This window comes from Sabethes cyaneus, chromosome 1 (assembly GCF_943734655.1).
Source record: "Sabethes cyaneus chromosome 1, idSabCyanKW18_F2, whole genome shotgun sequence".
Taxonomy (NCBI): Eukaryota; Metazoa; Arthropoda; class Insecta; order Diptera; family Culicidae; genus Sabethes; species Sabethes cyaneus.
In genome coordinates this window covers 64,386,904-64,396,359 of record NC_071353.1, presented here as the reverse complement: position 1 = coordinate 64,396,359, position 9,456 = coordinate 64,386,904, and the positions used below count along the sequence as shown (strand labels likewise).

The 9,456-nt window shown below is 36.0% G+C and overlaps 1 protein-coding gene across 6 annotated transcripts in view; it reads right to left on the bottom strand.

Moving 5' to 3' along the window:
- Positions 1-4,547: 4,547 nt before the first annotated feature.
- The window catches only part of LOC128733030 (uncharacterized), a 404,411-nt gene continuing 399,502 nt past the window's right edge, over positions 4,548-9,456 (bottom strand). For all 6 annotated transcript variants that reach the window (XM_053826572.1, XM_053826573.1, XM_053826571.1 and 3 more), the window contains one exon: positions 4,548-5,406. The gene's annotated coding sequence lies outside the window, so the exon portion shown is untranslated. The remainder of the gene's footprint in view (positions 5,407-9,456) is intronic.

Below are 9,456 nucleotides of genomic sequence, written 5' to 3'. Positions count from 1 at the left end.
TTAAAACTATTGAAAGATTTTTTGTTCTCCGGTTATTATGAACAGTAAAAAAAGCAAAGCAAAGCCGAGATGCTATACTGCCCATGGATGCATATCACCATCGCTGTTGGTTAAACGCGTTTATATTGTTTTAAGTTAAATAATCGTATCTGTTGACATTTTCAACTAAATAATCTGTCATTTCAATAAAGATTATTTATAAGAAATGGGCCGACAAGGTTTTGTAATTCAATGCAAGTTTATTCTATTTGAAAAATGCCTACGCCAGTTTTGGCGAATAATTAGTCGTTTTAAAGAACGTTTATTCGTATAGTTTGGCGTAAAAACTACGCTGCTTCGTTTGTAGCTCATATCAGCTGTGTTCCCTGTAACAGTAGCACTCAATACGTCAGTTTTTCTCTGCCATTGATTGTATTATATTATATGTTGAACAAATAATTTTTGTCTTTGGATCCTAATTTGTAGAAAACAATAAAAACTTAAATAACAATAAAATTTGAAAATGGAACATACCAGCACTTGGATTGTTGAATCTTCATAAGTATCCCATTTCATCCAACTGTTTACGTCGCATATCAAATAAACATCAGCACTTCACAAGGTAGCGTCTCTCAGATGCTATATGGTCGCTTCCGGGCCCGGAAAGATTTTCTTCTCTGATCGAAGCACGGTACGGATCTCGAAGGAACTTGTCCAGGACATGAAATCGGCCATATGACCTGTGAGAGACATGAGATGGTCACCAATCGCTATCTTGCGAAGTGTTGATGGTTTTTGATATGCGACATGACATATTTTACTTATGCTGAAATGTCCCTCAATTGGAACCGGTTCCGGATTTCCAGTGTCCTCCCGGATCCACATGGCGCGCGTGGCTTGTAACTGCAGCAAAGTAATGCAAGTAAGCAAACTGATATGACCACAGTCGATTTGCTAAAAAAAATAAGCATGTTTCCAACAAATTTCAAATGTTTAGCAACATTATCTAAAGAAGCTATGCCGCGGTCCCCAAAGGAGCACCGGAATAAGTCCGGAACCATGTAACACATGGCTATGATTTGTCGATATTATAAAAGTAGAAAAGATTTAGAGAAAAAATATTCAAGAGATGAACCTGTTGATAATTATAATTTCACGAATTCTGAGGTGATATACGAGCGGTGTATAACGGAAAATTTGTTCAACTGTGGATGTTTCTTTGTATGGATTGCAAACTGTAAGGAGAGACGTCATTATTGCATAGGAGTGGCACTTACGTCAGATGATTTTTCCATTATTGCCGCAATCTTTTCAAACAAAACATGTTTATTGTTATGTGTATTTTGTGTAAATCATATAGTAAAGCATGTGTAGCAACAAAAAAGTAGATTTTGGTGAAATTGGTTTTTACGTCAACTATGCATCCATGGGCAGTATATTCCGTTATCTGTTTTTATACGACAGATTTCGCAGCCAGGTGTTAGAGTACAGGACAATTGCAGGGTCAGTTACGATCCTATTGACTCTAACGGCCTCTCCCAGTCGAGATTCGAATATACGACGACTGGTTTATTAGGCCAGCATCATACCTCGAAGTCAACTGGGAGGATTATGAACAGTATTAATTATAAAATATCACCACAGTACACAAAATGCACGCTTATCATTTTACGTGACTCTTTTAACCAGTAAGAAGTGATAGGGTATGTTGCTGCTTCGTCGTAATTGCCTGTTCCCGTCCTATCCAACACAAATTATTAAAAATATCAGCATTTTTATGACACAATTCAAAATTAGTTATTCCCTAATATTTTAGCTTGTTGTCTATCATACGCGATCAATCAAAGTGAACTGAGATCTATTTAAATGCTTTTTATCATTAAAGAAGTCCTACCAGCCAAATTTCCTACGTTTTTTCGTCCGACGAAGAAGACAATATTGACTAATCGTTTTGATTTCCGTCATCCATAAATGAAAATAACTCACGCAAGGCATTGTCGTTATTCTACAACCAGGGAAATTTGCCTGACCTGCAGAAATGTTGCAGAATAACATTTGTCATGTCGTCCTACACAAATACATGCGCGTTAGCTTCATAAACATTGTTGTGATTTTTAGTTCGGACGATGAAAAATTTTGATGGACGGATTTTAAAATGGTACGACGAATTTAAGAAATAAAGTCAGGTGCGTAATTTCAATAATATGCTTTAATAATCGCTTTTCAGTGATTTCAAAGTTCACGGATCGAAAGGTAAGTGTGTTTTAGTCAAATCAGCACAAAAACTTTTGAAGTATTCATTAAATCCATCCAGCAAATGATAAAAATTAGAATGGCTTTACTTACTCCGACGTGAATTAGAAATAAACCCTATTTAAAAAAAAACAATAAATCAACGAAAGTGACAGCCGAATGTGCAGTACACTCAGGTTTCATCCATGGAGTGAACAAATTAAAGCAATGTACTGAATATTATTGAAGTTCATTGAAAAGATTCTTCACACGACAAAGTGCGTTGATAAATCAGAGCATTCTGTTTGCTCCATACCCACATGCTATTTCGGCAGCACTTTACAGTTCGAGCAGCTTCGGTTTGAAAACTGACCGGGGTGGGACTATAGGATTAAACTAACTTCTTTTGGTTCCAAAGATGCTTTTTGTAAATAGTTCAAAGCACATGTAATGTAAGATAGATTTTTTTAAAGATGGATACTTTAGCTAATGGTTCACCAAAACTAGTTCATTGCTGACTAACTACTGCTAATCTATAATCCAGCCCTGTCAGATACTGTACAGATTTAGGAAAAAGGGGCAAAACTCGGATTCCAAGGTAGATAGTGTAGATACAATCCTCTTTCACACATGTAGCTACATCGTACGACTGGCGCACTGAAGAGTGTGTAAATTTTGTTTGTTTGATTTGTTTTCAAACATTTGTAGTATCAAGCATGAAGTGTTTGACGAGGTGGCGTCTCATCGTCACACCATTATCACGCTACCACCAGTAGCATGTGTTGTGTTGCATTTTGTGGCTTCGTGGAGAGTGTCTGAGGGTTAAGTACTTACCTTCCACATACGTATGCGACGCGCTGAAACACCCTGCAAGCTGAATTTGTGCATTCCCTTTCTCGACTGTTTCGTGTCACGCTGACGGGCTGCTCGATGGGACTCGAATTGCGGCGCTTTGACGGGGCGAGGATTAAATCGCATTATAACTCTGGGGAAACAATCAGGCAAACATGGAGAGATTTCTGACGGGGAATGTTGATTGATCATTTCAATAAGTTTGGTTTTGATTAAATCCGGGGTATTAGCTTGCAAACAGATTCTAACTAACCCGATGCGGAGATCACATGGCGGTCGTTTGAAAACGGATTCGGGATTTGTCGTACGATTCAAGTGGTAATTTGGTATTGCATTAAACGGATTTGTTTGAAGTATCTAGTGGACACATAAGATTTATTGCTGTAAACTGTTCGGATGTACAATTATTTTCAATGATTATGGTAACTATTTCGGAATAGAGGAAACTAGCTGTAAATGTTTTAAAAATAATAATTTATTACCGCCTTCACTTTTTGGCGTATAATTCACTTAGCATCATTTTGTGTTTTTAATAATTAAACAGTGTTGTTGATATTATCATAAACACAATTAATGTGTAGTTAGGTTTCATTTTGCCACTTCAGTTGTAGAGCACTTTGCTTCCATTATTCGGGAATCAAAATCTTAGGTATCCTAGCAATTTATGAATAACAATTCTAAAACGTCTAAGTAGTGCTCACTGCAAATACTTTTAACACCTCATTTGTGGCAAACTAAGAGAAAAATGTACTTTGATTTATTTATAAATATATTAATTACAGGTGTAACTTAGATTTCACAAGTAAACTAATCATATTCAAATGTGGTTTATGCTGTTCTATCCCATGAAATATCTATAAATTATGTTTTATATTTTGCTTCACTACATTCCTGTGAGCTTGCACCTTTATTTGTTTGTATATTACTATCGTTTCATTTTCTAAAATGTGGCTCAATGTGTTCTTTTAAAATTTTTGACAGTAATCTGCAGCGAGGGTGAGAGAGAAGAAAAAGAGTCCTATGTATTTACAGTTATTCTATGTGTACAACTTTAATTTGCTTTTGCATGAATGTGTTTGGTTATTTACTTCATAGTACAACTGAATATTGAAATCGAACTAATAAAAATTGTTTTGAAGTTGTGGTTCGTAATTGATCAAGGTTTCATAAATATCTATGACGATTTTTTTCGATACTCACTTAAGAAAAACAATGGAATACCAATAGGGGAGATCACCTTTCGTTAGCTTCTAGCGCTATTAATCTCATATAAGGAAACACAGAATTTGATTCGTTCTAATTATTTATACACCAATCCGAAATCAATGCACGATGATTAATTTGGATATGAAGGAATTCCGAAGACGACTCCGATTTATAGCAATAATACTACTTGCATATCACATTTCTATTGCTAAAACCATCATCTATGGAAGATGTTGACATCTTTGTAAAACCGGAAGCTTTTTCAAAGCATTCGTATCATTAACTATTTTTATTTATTTCATCGTTGAACCGAAATTGCTAAATGATAAGTAACACTATTTCGCATCAAAAAGTTGAGATAATACTCAATTCTAAAATAGAAGTAACGAAGATATATTTGAGGATGATTTCTGGGCACGAAACAGACAAACTATGGTTCAAACAAACAAATACTGGAAGGACACAACTCAGACGACTGTCCTCGTATTACAATTAGTTATGGCTACCTGTTCGATGTACGGTACGGTGTGAACCCTTCGACAGAGTAACTGGCCAGGCTAGGCTGACCATGTTTGGTTCGATTATCAAAAAAGTACCCCTCCGACGAGCGGCCAATCGCTCTACTAAATTAGAGTCGAGAAATTATTCAACTGTTTAGTTTGTTATAATTGAGTTCTTCATCAACCTACCGGCAACGATCACAAATAATGTTTGTATTTGCATATTTTACCGACTGAGCAAGCTAATCAACACTACATAATCAAACCTACCTTTCTGTATGGCTCATCCATAGTTATCACAGTTTAATAACCTTGAATTTTACATCTATAACTCTTTCGCACATGACAACATGTACATTTTGTCCCCGATAACAGGAATAATAAATCACAGCAAATGAGTCAGATCTTAAAACCAAATAAATTACATTCAAAATAGAGTGTTGGATAGCTGTTACTAAGGCGAAGCAATGGTTTTGCCTAGATAGTGTTTAATTTCTAAATATCACTTTTGGTAAACAAAAGAAAGGAATCGTTTTAATCCATCGCTTAGGTTAACTACCACTTTGCGTGCAGTGAAGCATGAGAGCGTACGGCAATTCGAAGAAGAATGATTAACCAAGATCGCATGGAGTAAACTCTGGAAAAAGGAAAAATATTTTTGCATTAAAATCTGGTTGGTTCATGAATCATTTGCATGCATATCTTCTATATAAAATATCATATATCTATACTAAAGACAATAAATGTTTGTAAATCTCTATGCTATGCTATGTGTTGTACATAAATCGTGAATCTCGGATGATCTTTGTCACAATCTCGAGTTTGGCAAGTTTCTGGGGGTTCATGGTATTTTAATATACAAATTTTCCTCACAGTAAAGTAGAAAATAACTCCCCCCATTAAATAACCTGATAAAATAAAGCGAATAGCATTTAAATATACGCCATCATTACGAACCATTTCGCCGAATACCATTTTGCGGAACACCAATTCTCGGTTGACCATAACGCGGAATATAAAGTTTCGCAGAAAACCATTTCGCGAAAAACCTTACGCGGGATGTACCATTTCACGGAAAACCTTTTCGTAGAAAGTACCATTTCGCAGGAGTGACCCAACTGAAGGAAAGTAATAGAGGTCAGTAGATCTAAGAACAAAATAAACCTAGATAGAGGTGATCTCTACGGGGGCTGCTCCTCCCCGCAGTGGTCGGCGCTCCCGACGGCAGGTCGCCGGCAACACTCGGGGTCTGTGGCCGTCTCGCGCTGAATTATGTAATGTTACTGTTGATAGTTTTTGGTGGTCTTGTTATTGATTAATGTTTTATAAAAGAGTCTAAAATTTCTAGATTAGTTTTTGAGTTACGCAAAAATTTCTGTTTTATTTATATGAGAGTCCTTATCCCCCTACCACAGGGGTGAGGGATCTCAAACCATCATAAAAAAATTCCAGCCTCCAAAACCCCCCACATGCCAAGTTTGGTTCCATTTGGTTGATTGGTTCTCTAGTTATGAGGAAATTTGAACATATTTCATTTGTATGGGAGCGTTCGCTTTTATAGGGGGAGGGGTCATAATTTACCTCCTGAAGAGGGGAGAGGTCTCAATGCACCATAGAAAAAAAATTTGCCTCCCAAAACACTCACATGTCAACTTTAGTTCCATTTGTTCTAAAGTTATGAGGGAATTTGTATTTCATTTGTATGGGAGCCCCCTCCTCTCCTTAAAAGGGAAGGGGTACTAATTCATCATAGAAAAAATTCTTGCCTTCAAAAACCCCCATATGCCAAATTTGGTCCCATTTGATTGATTAGTTCTCGAGTTATGAGGAAATTTGTTTTTCAAGTGTATAGCAGCCCCCCCCCCCTCCTAAAGTGGGGAGGGGTCCTAATTCACCATAGGAAAAATTCTTGCCTCCAGAAACACCAACATGCTAAATATGGTTCCAATTGATTGATTAGTTCTCAAATTATGAGGAAATTTGTATTTAATTTGTATAGGAACCCCCCTCCTAAAGTGGGGAGTGGTCCTAATTCATCGTAGAAAAAATTCTTGCCTCCAAAAACCTTCACATGCCGAATTTGGTTCCATTTGCTTAATTGGTTCTTGAGTTATGAGGAAATTTGTATATCATTTGTATGAAAGCCCCCCCTCTTAAAGGGGAGAGGAGTCATAATTCCCCTTCTAAAGAGAGGAGGGGTCTCAATTTACCATAGAAAAAATTATTGTCACCAAAAACACCCACATGCCATATTTTGTTCCATTTGCTTGATTAGTTCGCGAATTATGCAGAAATTGGTGTTTCATTTGTATGGGAGCCCCCCTCTTAGTGGGCGAGGGGTCTCTAACCATCATAAGAACCTTCCCTGGCCCCAGAAACCTCTACATGCAAATTTTCACGCCGATTGGTTCAGTAGTTTTCGATTCTATAAGGAACATCCGAACAGACAGACAGACAGACAGACAGAAATCCATTTTAATAGGTATAGATGTATCTATCATGTATCATATATGTATGTTTGTGTGTATGTGCGGTTCGCTTCTTTTCAATCGCTAGTTTCTCTAAGATGGCTGATCCGAATCGTCCACTATTACCGTAAGTGCGACTAATTTTGCACAAGGTTTCTAATTCCACATTTATGCCAGTCAAAACTTACAATTTCTTACAAATTTTTAAACGCCTAGCAAAATAAGTGTGTATGCAATTATTAATTTGAGAATGTTTCATTTAGGAGAATTAGGAACCATGTGCAGAGTTGGACGCTCTCACGGTACTTTTGTTTAAAACTATGTAATTTGTTATTTATGTGAATTTAGGCAACATCACATGAAAAACCCGATTTAATCCACCTAGTGGTGAAAGGAACCTTTGTTATACCATCTTATATGTCATTTGACATAGGCATTTTCAGTTAAAATATTATTTTTAATTTGTATTTGAATTTGTAATTTTCATAAAACTGACAGAGTCAAATTATATACGCATCACTTTGAACTAAATTCTTATATAAACTGTTTCTTAGGCCCAGCCGTTCTCAAGTTATTCAGATGTGAAATCTCAAAATTATCTATTGGAGTCAACACATGCAAAGTATCCGATTACCGTGTAATCGACTTTCACGGATTTGAACCAAATTTTGTCAGATTGTTCATTTTAGGTCAGAAAGCAAAAATCTTAAATTTGGTGCCGATTGATACCTCCATTAGTGGTACGATTAGTGGTAGTACCTCCTTTTTAAAAAAAGACCCGTTTTGTCAAACCTTTTTATTTTTTACTTACAGATAAACCTGGAAATCTCGACCAACATGTCAAAAGGTCCAATGTGCAAATGAGAGATTCTTTTTGCGTTTCTTCTCTTATGCTTATTACGGCGGCATAAATACATTTCAACCCAATTATTCTAAAGGATAAGCTTTCCAATAACACCAGTAACCGTTTCATGCAAAATAGATGCATTCAAGTGCATTTATGCCGCCGTAATAACCGTAAGAGACGAGTCGCAAAGAGAATCTCTCATTTGCACATTGGACCTTTTGGAATGCTGCTCGTCAAATATTAGGTTTAGAAAGAAACTATTTTCACATTCAAATTCCAATTCCAATCGAAAATAGTCGAGTAAAAACTGGGTTTTTTAGTGTTTTGAGCTGGAAATGATCATAAAGAAATCGACACGTCTTCGGAATTTAATTCAACTGTTTGTTAACGCTGTGCTAGTTATCATCCATATGCATCCTAGCGATAAACAATTTTCAGAGTGTATTTTAACCTACTAAATTACTTTATAGAATATAGGAAAGCAATGAAAACATCGTGCACAGAATTTTTGAGCAGAACTGATTTTAAAGTGGCTGTTAGCTTCAGGGTACAATGCTAGCCTAACAAGCCAGTCATTGTATGTTCGAATCTCGACTGATCGGTGTCGCTACAGAGTTAATAGGATCTTTGCCCTAGCCTCGTAATTTTCCTGTACTCTAATAACCGGCTGCGAAGTCTGTTGATAAAGAAGAGTGGCTTTTCGAGATTGATTTGAAATGATGATTTGAAAGATGGTGGACCTATGAGAAAAGTTTTTGATGACATAGGAATCCCTCAGTTTAGTCGTAATGCTTCGAGCATGTTGTGAATCTGAATGCTTTCCGGTTAAAGTTCTGAAGGACGTTTACACCCATGACTTTGCTTTGCTTGATTTTAAAGTGGTTTCTTCAAACAAATCATTAAATTTCGCAACCAGTAAGAGATAGATAGTTATTATATGCAGCAAAGTTGCTTATTTTAGTGTTCTAGAATTTTTGTGAAGACGCTATTTTTTTGGACGCATGTAAAAAACAAAAATTTGTGTCACCCTATTAGGTGGATTCACGGTCACCCTAAAAGTGTAAGAAAATGTGTATTATTTTATTAATTAACTGCTGCAAAGAAACATCCGTTGAAAAGTTACACATTTTTACTATATTATTCTGTTTTAAAGGTTTAGTCCAATTAAAGGTTTGGTCATTAAGGTTTTCTTGAATAAATTTCATCAATCATTTTTAAATATCTTTTGACCAGTAGAACCAATCCTTATGAAATTTGGTAAATACATTTGCAGTGTTAAGACCTCTTGTTTAATACTAAAACAATTGAAAGTAGATAAATTATTTTGGTTAAAATCGCTATAAAGTATTGTAAATTTTAACGTGTAACTTCA